At 38.5% G+C, this 15,764-nt stretch overlaps 1 pseudogene; it reads right to left on the bottom strand.

Annotated features, from left to right (window-relative positions):
• Positions 1-14,485: 14,485 nt before the first annotated feature.
• Positions 14,486-14,959, bottom strand: LOC144285873 (peptidyl-prolyl cis-trans isomerase A pseudogene; annotated as a pseudogene).
• Positions 14,960-15,764: the final 805 nt, after the last annotated feature.

Below are 15,764 nucleotides of genomic sequence, written 5' to 3'. Positions count from 1 at the left end.
GACCTTTATTTTATGACTAGCTTGCAGAAAGCACCACAAAATTCACTGGAATTTTAAAACTTACTTATTTTAATATATTCCTTTAAATGGAAATATTTACTTCTTTAGACTGAGAAGTAATCTTAAACTACTCTTTTATTTTATTTTTAAAGACATTTAATCGGGTGGAGACAATCTAAGTCAGATGTATGTTAAAGTATAAAATATGATAGATGGCATTGGAAATAGATCACAGAAGTTGTTCATAAAATGACTCTTATATACCCAGGGACATTAAATCAGCTGTAGAACAAAGACATGTAAAGTGATCGCTCTTTTGTGTTGGGGTTCTGTTTTATTAATTTCCAGATTTATGTAGCAACTGTTAGGTATAAACGTCCAATGAAGCTAACAATAAAATAATAATGATTGAATAAAGAACTAATTTCAGTAGACACTGGCACTTGACTACATCTCCCCAAACATACCTTTATGAAATCTTCCATTCATAAGCATCAGGGTGTTAACTGCAAGCCATTAAAAATGGTATTATGGGATTCAGGTTGGCCAGTGAAGAGAGGACTTTCCTAAGATTAGGTATGGTTTGCTAAAGACAAGATAACCTTAAATATTCTTCAGGCTGGTTAGGTTTCAAGGAGCAACTAAATGTACTTTGATTTTTTAAAACCTAGGAATTACAATGTAGTAATAGTACCCTGGCTGAAAGAGTTTACGTTTCACCTAAATCTGATGAATATGACCAATGAGGGGTGGAGGGGGAGGCATTAAATCACTTAAGCATGAACAACAATTTAAAGGTACTTTAGATATACTCCAGAAATTTCATTTGAGGTCTTGCCCGCTACAAGGCTTGCTTTATAAAATATTTCTCCATATCTGCCAAACCTTAGAGTAACCCTTGCAAAAACCATAAATATGGTGCAGATAAACAGTGGCAGTCTTACATAATGAGGCATCTTTGCCAAATGGGAGTAGAAGACAAAAAGTCTGCCTCCCACTAAGCAACATGTTCCAGGCCTCACAAACCTGAAACACCATCATTCATAGAGTGGCCTGGCTCCCAGGAGAAGTGAAGGTTCTCACTGGGCTTCTGAAGGAGAGAGCCCTGTAGGCCTTCACAGCAAGGGGGCATCAATCTATCTTGCTTCCTTGTGCTAATATCTTCTATTAATATGTGCTAGCAGTATGTGCTTGGCTTCTGTTATAAATTCCATGCTTATCACAGTGCATCTCATCTAATGGGTACTTGATAAACATTTGTTGAGTTGAATTACTTTTTAACCTCCAGACAAGTCTATTAAGAAGCTATTTGTTCCATGAACAGGATAGACACTGCATAGGGCAAGTTACAAGAAATAGCCCTTTCTCCTAGGACGTATCAATCTGACTCGGTTGATATACATCAACGAAAGACAAAGAACAAAACAGTTGGATCAAAAGTTAAAGTATTTCTAACAAGTGTATTTGTGTGGGCTAGGAAAGGGTAAGTATTTAAGTGGACAGACAACATGATGAGTTAGAGAAACCATCAGCTTCTGTTTAGCATACCACTTGAAGGAGATAAACTTCATAGGAAAAAGCACAGCTACTAAGGATGCCTTGTCTTCCAGCTCCATTTTTCATGAGATGTGTAACCTTGGATAAATTATGTAATCTCTCTATGCTTCAGTATCTTCTCAAATTGAGATAATGGTATTATCTATCTTGTAGGGTTGTTGTTGATATTAAGTTAATTTTCTAAAATGTTTAGAACAGTGCCTAGCACTCTTAGGAACCATATAGTGTTTGTTAAATAACTAAATTAAGCCCTAAGCCTGGGAATAAAACAGTAGCAAATGATACCAGAAAAAGAGATTAGGGAATGGAGTGAGATCCATAAAAATAAGAGATATCTACTCTGACCTTTATAAAGCTATTTATTTTTTTCTTTTTTTTTTTTTTTTTAATTTATTTATTTACGATAGTCACACTCAGAGAGAGAGAGAGAGAGGCAGAGACACAGGCAGAGAGAGAAGCAGGCTCCATGCACCGGGAGCCTGACGTGGGATTCGATCCCGGGTGTCCAGGATCGCGCCCTGAGCCAAAGGCAGGCGCCAAACCACTGCGCCACCCAGGGATCCCTTATTTTTTTCTTAAAAATTTAAGTTGTCTGGACACCTGGGTGGCTCAGTGGTTAAGCATCTGTCTTCAGCTCAGGGTGTGATCCTGGAGTCCCGGTATCTATTCCCACATCAGGCTCCCTGCATGGAGGCTGCTTCTCCCTCTGCCTATATCTCTGCCTCTCTCTCTCTGTGTGTCTCTCATAAATAAATAAATAAAATCTTTAAAAAAAATGTAATTTGTCTGCATTGGCATTGACAATATTTAATTACTATTTTGAAATTCATATTCAGCCTGTTGTATCTTATCTTTTTGCATCCACTTGTCAAAAGAATTATTAAGGAGGCCAGTGAAAGTTTTTCAGAAAACAAGATTAGAAAAAAAATAATAAAGAAATAAAAGCCATCCATTAATCTTGTCCCTTTGACCATCTTTTGTTCCAACTTAATTGGGCCCAAATTGGCTAGAAATTCTCTGAGAACTTAGCCCTTTGAGCTGGTTGTAGCCCACACTCCTCTGAAGAGTTAAAAGTAAGTGGCACTCTTATACTCTTTATTCTACTATTGTGTGTGCTGAGCATCAGTTATCAATGAAATACTGCTCAGGTAGCAGAGCTGCTACTTAAGGTTTATAGAATGTGAGATCCCAGACAGTTAAAGGCGCTCCGGCAAATCCCAATTCTTGGGCTTGTGTATACACCATTGAGAAGGACTTCAGGATCCTGTTTCTGATAGACTTTTGATCCTTCTGTCACTGACCTTCTTTGAAACATTTATTTTTCCCTTTTGTGTTTTAGTTCCTATCACTAAGCCTGAGGGGAACAAAGTCTATTTTTTATTACAGAGATGAAGTGAAACCAGACGAGATATCCAAGTTAGGTATTAGAGAAGACATACTGTATAAACCCAAGCGATTATGATTTTTAAAATATTTTAGATGGTTTAGTGCTAAGTTAGGTAATAAAATTCAATATAAAAATTCAATTTGAAACTATTTATTAAGCAAGAATTGGGTGCGCAACAAGAATAGAGAGAGAGAAGAGTAAGGTAAGTCCTCCACCCTCAAAGAGTATTTTATAGTCTGATGGGAGAAAATAACAGACAAGCATCTGACTATAAAACAAGTTGAACAAGTGCCGTCACAGAGGCACAGCAGAAGGCCAAGAAGTGCAGAGAAGGGAGTTACCAAAGCAAGATGAGAAGACAGGGGGCCACATGAAGGAAGAGCGATCACTGGTTCTGGCCTTGGAACAGAAGAGTAAAATTCCTATTTGTTTTATAGTTGACCCTTTAGTAGCATGGGGGTTAGAGGTGCCAATGCCCCTATGGTTGAAAATCCACATAAAACTTTTGACTCCCCAAAAACTTAACTATGAAGAGCCTACTGTTGACCTGAAGCCTTACTGATACCATAAGCAGTTGATTAACCCACATTTTGTATGCTGAATGTATCTAATCTCTATTCTTACAATAAAGTAAGCTAGAGAAAAGAAAATGTTATTAGGAAAATCATAAGGAAGGGGAAATACACTTGCAGCACTGTACTATATTTACAGAAAAAAAATCCATGTAAGTGGATCTACACAGTTCAAATCATGTCACTCACGGGTCAGCTGTGTCTTCCTATAACTCACAGAGACAGGAAAGGTCCAGGATATACTAGAGGACTAAATATTAATAGGTGTGTTTGGTTTTAAACTAGAGCACCACACTCCTTCCTACCAGCAAGTGCCATTCAGAGCAATCTGTATATATCAGTTCTCATCACAGTTGGTATTAGGTCTCTCATATTGATCATGTTGATGGAGATCTCCGTTGAAACATTTTTCAGAGCTCTTCCATTTCTAGATTGTCAAATATGGCCTAAAATATTAGCCTCCATCTTCCCAAATTAACGAAAACGTGAAAAATGATACCCTCTTTTAGTGCACTGTTTGTCTTCTTTTATTTCTTCCCGCCCATGCCACCGGGATGTTTCTCGCACAAATTGTTCAAGCTTTCATTTAACTGAGTAAAGCCTTGGTCTAGAAAATGGATAGACAGCTCGATCCCGTGTAATCCGTTGAAAACTTGCCAGCTCTGCTACATCTGGACATAGCAACTTCTGGGCAAAATCAGGCAGTGGTGTGTCTTCAGTGTTCCACCACCGTCCTTCTACTCATCTGTCATTTGGGGAGCATGGTTTTGTTTCCTTCTTACAGACCTATTTTCAAGTGGCATTCAAATTCCTCCTAAGAGGTGTTCCCCCCCTCAACTCTCCAGAGCCTTATGTATTTTAGTTTATGACTAGAACAAGCCAAAATGCCTTCAAGAAACACTAAATTAAATCTCTGATTTGGGGTCAGTGTGGAAAATAGTCGTCAGCAAGGACTTGCTGGCATCCTTCGATGAACACAGCTGACATTCCATGAGACTAGATATTGGTGGAAGCAGGAGTTCCATTCCTGTGGGTTTGGTTCCCTCTCTCTCTTTCTAAGAGCTTCGCTGTTGGCCCTCATAGACGATTAACACAGTGTGATTTTACCCGCAAGTGGGCATGGGCTGTGGCAGAGGCAATAGCAGCTCGTTCTACATTCTACTATGTGTTCACTGCCTGCCGCTGTGAAAATTAGGCTTCCTCACCAAGGCTTCCTCCAGGGGACCTTCTACTCTGACTCCACTGGGCATCTTTGAAAGGAAAGACAGGAATACCAAGCCTCAAAGCCAAATATTTGCTAATGAAGAGAAATATTTTTCAGGAATATTTTTCAGTTGCCTCATAAATCTTTACATCAACTTCTCGAAATAACAACTAAAAGGGGAGCTTAAGAAACCCCTTGGGAGAAGGCACGCTGACATTGGGTGTGTAGCTTGGGAGGGAAAATCATGATGTGACAAGTCCGATCCTCAGATTTCATAAGCCTGTAGCATACCGTACTGGCTCAGACCTGCTTGCTTCTGACATCTTTTTGGTTGTTAATTTAGGAAAATATTATAGATTACAAGGGAACACTCCCATCGTCTTCTACAGTAACCTCAGCCATCTTTCTTCTGGAGACCAGCAATTTATTTTTTAAATCATTGTTGGATATTGTAGCAAGGGAAATGTTAACAGTGCCTGTGATTTACTTAATGGATAATTTTACTCACTGCAGTCTGGGTAAATGACATTTATGTGAGATCTGGTCTATGTTGCTTGGAAAATGCCTTATTCAGAAAGAAGCCAAGCTAAATGTGCAACTTTTTCAGACTCTAAGATTTTCACTTTGTTTCTGACTGAAATGTAATTCATTTCACATTCACGTATGGATCGGGGGCTGCAAAGGGAAGTGAGGCCAAGAAGCGTATTTGGTTCAGACCATGTGGCCCTGCATCCTTTGTGTGTCGATGGTGGCAGAAATTTTCACACTCCCAGAAATATCTCTGTGTCCAAACAGCTACAAACTGTCCAGTCTATTGGAGACAAACCCATGATGTTATAAGACAAAGTTTTTCTTAAACTAGACTGTATAGAGCTCCCCAGGCTGTTTGATGTCCATGTTGCAAATAAACAGCAAACAGTCTAAAGGAAAACCCAACCGTTCCAACAGATCAAGTCAGAAGGCTGTCTCAGAAAGAAGTCTTCCTAAAACTGGGTGCACTTTTCAGAATTGATAGCTCTCCTCAGGGAGGAGATTTCGGCACCAAAAGGCTGTAATTCCTGAGCAGCGCTCCAAACAGATCAACTTTCCTTTTATTACTTTGTTTTGAATTTTCCTGGGGTGGCACTGCAAACGTTTTGAGCATCTCCCTGTCCCTGTCAGGGTTTTCTCTGTCTTCTTCTGTGTTAACCTGAGACAGTGCTGCTGAATTTTGGTTGCCCCGTGCATTAACCCAGACTGGATCAACAATTTCCCCCCCTCCCCCTCCCCCCAACCCCCGGCCTCTCAGAGAATCCGGCGCTCACATGTTTCCATGTGGCAAGGCAACCAGACTGCCAGCTTTCAGTGATGATTCATCTGCACCGGTTTGCAGCATCGAGGCAGACAAGTGCCCTGATGAAGTTGGGGCAGGGAGCTCTTTGTTTAATCCCGGTTTTGTCAAAGCTCCACTGCTACCTTAGAAAGGACATTAGGGTTTCTCATCTGTTTCTTCATCAGCAAAATAGGAATCACCCTAGTATTATGGTACTTAATTTTGTTTTCTTTTATGAAGTGCTTTGAAGATGAGAAGAGTTGCATTTATTTTGGTTAGCAATTTAAATTAATGGGGTTAGAAATATGACACATCCTGTGTTTGGTGGCACTTCTTTGATTTTCTTGCTCCTCCTACTCCTTTGCTTACACATGCAAATTCGTCCCACCTTGCCACTGATGACTATCTCCAGTTGAATTTGCTTTTGGTATTTTAACTCAAAATTGTATTATTGAAATCAGCAGGATGGACTTTAAGAAGTATTGAAATCTGCCACTAGGTAGATAGTTGTTTCAGTCATTCAGGAAGGCTGATTACATGCCTAATAAGTCCATCCAACGATTAGAAATCAAATAAGAAAGCTTCTTAAATAAGTGATTTAAAAAATCAGAGAATCAAAATAGCAAAGCCAACTTTTTAGGATTACTTAGAAGGGTCATTAGAATTCAGCTAACTCCTAGGATGTCCCTCCTCTTTAATCAAGGCTTGAGATAATAACATGCCAATGAAATAAAGCATGAAAGTGCTTGCTCTTATTCCCAATGGTCGCTGAATTCTGTTTCAGACACAATAAATGTTATATATATATTGAAAGATACATGTGCTATATTTAGTTCAAAATGTTTTAGTTCGAGTGTGATGAACATATTAAATATGTGAAATTAAATGGTGTGGTTTATCTTTGCATATTTTTATTCATTTTTAAGAGTCAGAACAAAGAATTTTATCCATAAAATGCACCAGAGGGGCACCTGGGTGATGCAGTTGGTTAAGCACCTGACTGACTCTTCGTTTCAGCTCAGGTCATGATCTCAGTTTCATGAGATCCAGCCCCACATCTGGCTTGGTGCTCATTGTGGAATGTGCCGGAGTTTCTTTCTACCTCTCCCTCTGTCCCTTGACCCTGCTCCAATCTCTCTCTCGTTCTAAAACAAATAAATAAATCTTTTTTTTAAATGCACTAGAAAAAAAATATGAAAAAATTATCATAAGTAGCCTCAAAGACAAGTCTAAGAAATTATCCAAAAATGGAATTCAGGGCAGCCCTGGTGGCTCAGAGGTTTAGTGCCACCTTCAGCCCAGGTTGTGATCCTGGAGACTCAGGATCGAGTCCAGCTTCGGGCTCCCTGCATGGACCCTGCTTCTCCCTCTGCCTGTCTCTGCCTCTGTGTGTGTGTGTGTCTCTCACGAATAAAAAAAATAAAATCTTTAAAAAATAAATGGAATTCAAAGGAGTAGGGTAATAGAGTTTATGTTAATTTTTTGGCCTGAGTCCTGTGATCTCAGAACATTGGCCAATATCATACTGATTTTTGATGGACTTAAAAATCATTTACAATTACGGCTTTTTTTTTTTCATTTTCTTTGTAAAATATATTTTGTTTACTAAATTTTACAGTCTAAATGTTCTTTCAATTATTGTAAGTGAATATCCCAATATGGTGGTTAATTTTATGTGTCACCTTAAGTAGCCCTGACACCCAGGTGTTTGATTGAACACCAATCTAGATGTTGGAGTGAAGATACTTTTTAGTTGTGATTAACATCTAAATCAGCAGATTTTGAAGACAGCACACTGTCTTCCATAACATGGGGGGCTTCATTCAATCAGTTGGAGACATTAAGAGGAAAAGACCGAGGTCCTCCGAGGAAGAAGGAAGTGTCTCCAGACTCCCTTTGGATTCTTAATTGCCACATCAACTCTTTTTAGATCCCCAGCCTGTCAGCCTGACCTGCATATTACAAACTTGCCTGCCCATATGGTAGCATGAATCAACTTCTTTTTTTTTTATTATTTTTTTTTTATGATAGTCACAGAGAGAAAGAGAGAGAGAGAGGCAGAGACATAGGCAGAGGGAGAAGCAGGCTCCATGCACCGGGAGCCCGACGTGGGACTCGATCCCGGGTCTCCAGGATCGCGCCCTGGGCCAAAGGCAGGTGCCAAACCGCTGCGCCACCCAGGGATCCCAGCATGAATCAACTTCTTAAACTCTCTTTCTCCCTTTTGATAGATGATAGATAGATAGATAGATAGATAGATAGATAGATAGATAGATAGATAGATAGATAGATAGATAGATAGATAGATAGATAGATAAGAGAGAGATGTACGTTATGTGTGTTGGGGGGATGTTTTTTTGTTTTGTTTTGTTTTTTAGAGAATTGATTTGTTACAGCTCATTTAAGTTTTTTTTTTTTTTAAGATTTTATTTATTTATTCATGACAGACACAGAGAGGGAGAGGGAGAGGGACACAGGCAGAGGGAGAAGCAGGTTCCACACAGGGAGCCTGATGTGGGACTCGATCCCAGGTCTGAAGGATCCGGCCTTGGGCTGAAGGCGGCGCTAAACCGCTGAGCCACCCGGGCTGCCCCCCCCCCCCGCTTTTATTTTTATTTTTTTGTAGAAACATTTAATTCATGGGGAATGATGGTCTTTTCAATAAACAGTGTCTGGTCAACTCAGTATTCATACGGAAAAAACAAATCTTGACTCTTACCACACCGTTCACAAAAACCAGTTTGAGATCGATTTTAGACATAAAAGTGAAAGATCCTGGAGAGGGGAGATTTCTTTTTCTTTCTTTCTTTTTTTTTTTTTTGAGATTTCTTAAACAGAGCACACAAAAACACTAATCTAAAGGGGAAAATGATAAATTAGAATATATTACAATTTACAACTTTTGTTCATCCAAACACATCATTAACATAGAGAAAAGCAACTCAGAAAGGGAGAAGATACTTGCAAGACATCTATCTGAAAGAAGATTTGTATATAGCAGGTACAAAGGATTCCTACAAATCAGTATGAAAAAATACAGAATTCTCAATAGAAAAATGGGGAGAAGCCTCTTGATTCTGGAAAACCCTGACTAATATACCTACTTTTTTCTTTTTCTTTTTCTTTTTAACTTGACCTTTTCCTTGGCCTTTTACTTCATGAATCCCTCTACATACCTCCTTGGGTGATGCTGACTGAATCCATCAGTAGTCAAGGAATGCAGACACAGGACAATGAGGGAATAGCAAAACAAAGAGTTGAGGAAATGAAGTAGAACTGTGCTCATGCCCTGGCTGTGTTTATGCAAGGGCATTCCGCACATTGCCATCCAAAAAGGAAAGGAAAAAGTGAATTTGACATACTCAGGCAGTGAGGTCTGTGCAATTAAAAACAAAGTTGAATTGAATGCTGAGAAGAAGCCGTTGACACTCCTGGAATCATGTTTTTTAATTTTGGTAGTCACAAACTTTATGTAAGTTACAATGTGATCCTGAATCACAAATGTCATTTATTTCCTGATTAGGCAATGCCAACTGAGCTTTGGGCCTCCTTGCAAGGAGGCCTGTATACCAGCCGTCTCCCTCCCTCAAGCTGACAGTCGAGCTGTGTCAGCTTGACATAAGCCAATTCCTGTTGTACTGACAATGCTTCTCTCTGGATAACTGATGCAAAAAGTGTCACATTAAGAAGTCCAAAGTGTCAGAAGGCCAGAGGCTCACTGCTGACCTTGGTGAAAAACTGTCCAAGAAAACTGTTCCTGCTGCATAAACATTCTTTTATGGTTACTCAGACAGCCACTCAGAGACTTAATTTTATAGAAAGCAGCACAGGACCACGGATGAACTGGAGGCTGGAGATCAAAAATCTAAAAATATGCTGTCTTTATAAGCCTCAGAGAAGCCCAGAGAATGATTACCATGTCTTGACATTGCAAAAATTCCCTCCGTTACACAGTTGATTTGAACCTTGTACAGCAGACAAACTAAGGCTCAGCCAATGCCATCCAAATTGAGTAGCAAAGTTTGCCTAAGCACACATTTGGTAAACTTTAAAGCTAAACCCAACCCTGCTTCTTGGCATAAGAGGACAGTGATATTTCGCTTAGGCTGGATGGGAAATGTTAGCGACAGAGTCAGTAATCCTGCTCCCAGCCATACTCAATATTCATTTTGAAAACATATTTTAAATACAAAGGAAAAGTCTTTAATTCATGCTATCAAATTCTCATTCAGATATGTCATAGGTGAGTCTCTAGGAATGTCAAAATAAAGAGTTTGGCCCTTTGGAGAACCCAAAATGGAAAGAAAAGAAAGCCTACATCATTCTAAGAGGAGGGAAAGAGAGAGCAACTAGCATATTTGAGTCCATATTACATATTTTTATCACTTTATATTATCTGTTTATTCTCACAACTTTTTGCTGAATTGATATTATCTGCATGTTAAGAGTCACCAATCTGAAGCCCAAGAGTTTTAGCAGTTTGTTCTACACAGTACACAAGTTGACAGTGGCAAGAAGCTTCTTTCTATAAATCCAAAAGGAAAAAGATGAAACCCTTTTTCTGCATCCTGGACTTTTTGATAAATAATTTATGTATCATTTATATATCACATTACGGCTCACAAAAAGCAAAACATGTTGACTTCAATTGAGTATTTTTTTCTTCCAGCAAAAATAGAATATATTCTTACATATTATGAATAAAATTGAAATGAGCATGACAGTATTTGGTTTAAAAAAATATAACATATTTTTAAAAGAGTGCACATTTGTTCCAAATGTTTTCTGAGGAGCGTTGCTCTGTTAACTGCTTCACATGATGACAGGAGCACCATTTGGAGGAAATGATTTATTAGCACACTGTAGTCATATGTATGTATGAGCATTTCATCCATCAGATTCTGACCCACTGTCAGCAGCATGAGTGCTCCGAGCTGTTTCTACAGAAATGGAGATGTGTTGCCTTGAATCAGCTAAATTTCCACTCAGTTCTATGATCAATAGAAAATATTTCAAATATGCATAGATAGGATTAATTTTCTCTAACCAACCCTAACAAGTTCCTATGGGGATTGTTTGTTGTCTCACATCATAAACAATATTTGTAACAATAATAATGATGATGATGATGATTAACAGTAATGGCTAATTAGCAAGGATCGCACAGCTAGTTAAATAGTAGAAAATAGATTTTAAGTCAGTCTATCATGCCAGAACCTAGGCTCTTGACTGCCAGGATACTATCCTCAGATTTATACATATATATTTTTTAGATTTATCACTTCTAAAGTGAACAGGCTCCTTTCACAACAGTTAAGTCTAAAATGACACATATGTAAATTAAATGAAGGTGACAATGTAATCCTCCACATCCTGTCAATTAAAATAAGATGAACTTTTTTTCAGATGTTAATGTCTCTGGAATCAGGATGCATCTTAGCTTTGCGTCCTAATTTAGTTGACAATGTCTTTTTCTCTTATAGTGAGGACTAAAAGAATGATGTGACTTAAAATCCATGGCATCTTAGATTTCATTAAATATTATATATTAAATCCCAATTATGTTTATTTCACAGACTTATAATAAGGCTAATATGTTTAACACATTTCATCACTCTTAACATTGTGGATAATATATATGATCATATGTATTCTCAGGTACATTAATGTATGTTACCACATATATTTTCATACCTATCTATCTAGCCAACTATCCTGGTAAAAATATCCTGTGCCTTAAATGATACTGGTATTATGACTCCAATTTCATAAATGAAGAAACTGAGGCTCAGAGAGGCTCAGTCATCAGCCCAAGATTTTACGATTACTAATTGTGGTGCTAAGTGGGGATCAAAATCAATTTTTGACTCCAAGCTCTGCAATTTTCTCACAAGTAAACCATTGTGTGTTTATAATCTATTAGATAATTTTGACCTTACATATTCGTAAGAAGCTTTTAAAGGAATTGATAGATGCTACATTTTAAGCTCAAAGCTCCACCATGCCATTGTTACAATCTTCAAGAGAAGTGCAACGGTGCCTTGGCCCAGTTAGGAGCTATGCTGGTAGTTGTAACCAGGAAGCAGGGAAGTTTACGATTTTTAAAAAATATTTTATTTATCTGACAGAGGGAGAAAGAGAGAGTGGGGAGAGGGGGAGCAGAGGAAGAGGGACAAGCAGCCTCTGTGCTGAGTTTGGAGCCTGATGTGGGGTTTGATTCCACAACCCTGAAATCATGACCTGAGCCAAAATCGAGAGTTGGGCACTTAACCAATTGTGCCACTCAGGTGCCAAATATGAACCAAAAGAAAAGAACCTTGAGTAAAGAAAGTATTTAAAATGCCTTCTTTTCATCCTTCAGGATCAGTGAAACTGGCCACTAATAGTGTTGATTCCTTCCTAAATATGTCTGGCTGCTGTGATTAGAAAAGTAGAAAAAGAAGTGTGCAAGCTGATGGAGAGAGGACTGGTTTCTTACCTTGAGTCCCTGTCCAACTTAGTCTTGAACTTAAGAATCAAAATTCTTGTGTTTATAAACATGGAAAAATTATATTTACCTGCTTTCTCCTACCCAAGTAATTTTTGAAAGAAAACGAGATGACATGTATCAAGTGCTTTTATATACTTAGAATGTCACAAGAATAAATCCCTTCTCCAATTCTCTCTACCATTTCTAGAATAAAGCTACTAATACTTTCCAAAGGCCAGTCATTGTAAATCTAACATTATTCCTTATTTGCTCCAGGAACACACATCCTAAATTGTCTGTGTATGATTGCACCAATTTTTTTTTCCTGTTGGTTATTATTTCCCATCCACTAGAGCTTGCTTTTTTATTTTCTCAAAGCCAAATTCTGCCAAATAATTCTACCAAGTTCTGCCAAGACCTGACATTGTGTTTAAGGCCTGTTATAGCTTGAAAGCTAAATCCCAATGAGATTCTTTTAATTTAATTTAAAAAAAAAAAAAGGAAGTCAAGCTTACATCAGAATAAAGGTGGAGACAGAGCCCACTCACCGTCTGGCACCTTGACATAAACATACACAGGAAGTTGCACCAACAGCCCAACTAGTTGTATTGGATCTCATAGCTCAATAGATAAATCTAAGAACCAGAGATAATCTGGTTAATCTCTGGTTAATCTCTTCAGTGAGCTATAAAAGATAATGATATTCAATAGAAATAAAAATCTTGGATTTAGAAATTTGACAGTGTAGCACATCATCTCATGTTGTCATGATAATGGTCCATTGTACAGATAAAGAAGTTATGGCTCAGGATGGCTCTACGCTCATAAGCAGACAACAGACAAGTCAGTATGCAAATTCAGGACACCACCAACACATTCTCCCATCCCATCCCATTCTATCTCTGCTTGACTAGCCTTCCTTTTGATATAAGAGATTACTCCTTTTTTTTCTTTCTTTCTTTTAAAGATAGCTCCTTTACAAAAACACAACACACTTTCTATCCAGTATTTCCTCCTCATATCACATTATACCTGAAGGACAAAACTGAGCCATGCAGTTTAGCTTGCCTCCTTGAGGAAAGGTGAACTGTGTCAAGGCAGGGTTTATAATCCATTTGGTTCTCTGATGTATCCCCATATGTTTAGAGCAGTGCTAGACACTTAGAAGGTACTTTATGTTGCTTATTATCTTTTATTGCCTTTGTTTTCTCATCAAAATCAAGATCTCCTGAGGACACAGATGCCTACAGGTTTGATATATTTCTTCAAATAGCATGATGCAAACAGTCCCCTAAGTATCTTTCTGAACATTTCTTTTCATCTGCATACAAATAAAAAGGTTATTAAATTATTTTAAATTAAACATTATTTTTTCCCTTAAAAAAAGTACACACCTCAGTACCTCAATTCTGAGAAAATGCTGCTGAAGGAGAAACTAAGAGGTTCTGGTTTTCTCTACTTAAAAATTAGGGAACGTTGAATAGAATGCAACTTCTACATGGGTTAATCACAAAATTAAATTTGTACCCCAGATTATATGTATACTTAATCTTCTTTCCAATAACCTTTCTGTGATTGTTTTTATATATTTATAAATAGTCCATGTCTCATATATAATGAAGCTGTATATTTGTAATTTTGTTAGATCAAAAACCTCTGGGAGAAAATTTGAGGGTGTGATCGTGATTTATATGAAGTAATTCTGCATGTGACCCTATTCCACTGAGGAAAAAGCATTCCTTATATAGTCCCCTTGTTTATTTTTATTTTATTTGTTGTTGTTTATTTTTCATTTCATAATCATAAACTTAACTCTGTAATCTGGCTAGACTTGGAGGGAAGCAGGAAAATACGGAGCCCATAGAATTGCAGCAACAGTTCAAAGATGACAGGATATTTTGGACAGATGGGGGTGAAGATCTGCTCTCCTGAGCTACAGAGAGAATGGTCTGGTAGCTAAGATTTAAAACACAAGTCAGATTTCTTAGATTTGTCTACAGTCAGCAATGGTGATCTTGCTGGCCTTGCCTTTCCTGGACCCAAAGGGCTCCACGGCTTCCACAATACTCCTGCCCTCTTTCTCCTTGCCAGAAACCACATGCTTGCCATCCAACCACTCAGTGTTGGCAGTGCAGAGGAAACACTGGGAACCATTTGTGTCAGGTCCAGCATTAGCCATAGACAACATGCCAGGTCCTCTCTGCTTCAGGATGATATTTTCATCATCAAACTTCTCCCCATAGGTGGACTCACCCCCAGTGCCATTACAGTTCATGAAGTCACCACCCTGGCGCAGAAATCCTGGAATACTGCCTTTATAACCAAGTCCTTTCTCCCCAGTGCTCAGGGCATAAACATTCTCTTCTGTCCTTGGAATTTTGTCTGCAAACAGTTCAAAGGAGACTTTGAGGGCTACCAGTCTAGGAGAATGTCCCAAGAATAAGGTGGGGTTGACCATGCTGGGCAGCGCAGGCAACTCCAGGGTGGTAGTGTGTGCAAGGCCATAGTCCCCTTGTTTAATTTTACTCCTTTCCCAGGTATTTATTAGATACCTGTTCCTTAGGGTGCCAGTGTTTAATCAGTCTGGCGTTTACTGGGTTTTGAGCATTCTGGAGATTTTTTGTTGTTAATTATTAGATGTAGCTTCAATGTTCTGGAAACAGTATAATTACTATTTTAGGACAAGACTTATGAACAAGCAAAGCAACTTAATGCAAAATGTAAACTGTAGCGTATGTATATTGTTGTCAATATTTCTATGGGCCATCTCTGCAGCCAATTAGGTCTTTCACTGTTCCTAAGTGAGCTCTTATTTGTTTGCAGTTGGGGAGAGTAAGCAATCACACTCTTATTTATTTATTTATTTTTTGAATTTTTAAAAAAATTTTTATTTACTTATGAGAGTCACAGAGAGAGAGAGAGAGAGGCAGAGACACAGGCAGAGGGAGAAGCAGGCTCCATGCACCGGGAGCCCGACATGGGACTCGATCCCGGATCTCCAGGATCACGCCCTGGGCCAAAGGCAGGCGCCAAGCCGTGGCGCCACCCAGAGATCCCACAATCACACTTTTAGATGGAGCCTTGGTGTTCTGACAAGACACTCTTCAGTGTAAGGTTTTCCTAAATCCTTTAATTCAGTTTATCTTAATTCAGTCATTTTGCAATCTGACCGTGGAGGACTGAATCTCATTAGCTAATTAGACTGAATCTCATTAGTAGCTCCTTATTTTACTTATTTTCTGTGTAATTAATTGACTTTACTT

This window comes from Canis aureus, chromosome 1 (assembly GCF_053574225.1).
Source record: "Canis aureus isolate CA01 chromosome 1, VMU_Caureus_v.1.0, whole genome shotgun sequence".
Classification (NCBI taxonomy): Eukaryota; Metazoa; Chordata; class Mammalia; order Carnivora; family Canidae; genus Canis; species Canis aureus.
The sequence above is the reverse complement of the archived record's forward strand: the minus strand, read 5'-3'. Positions and strand labels throughout refer to the sequence as shown.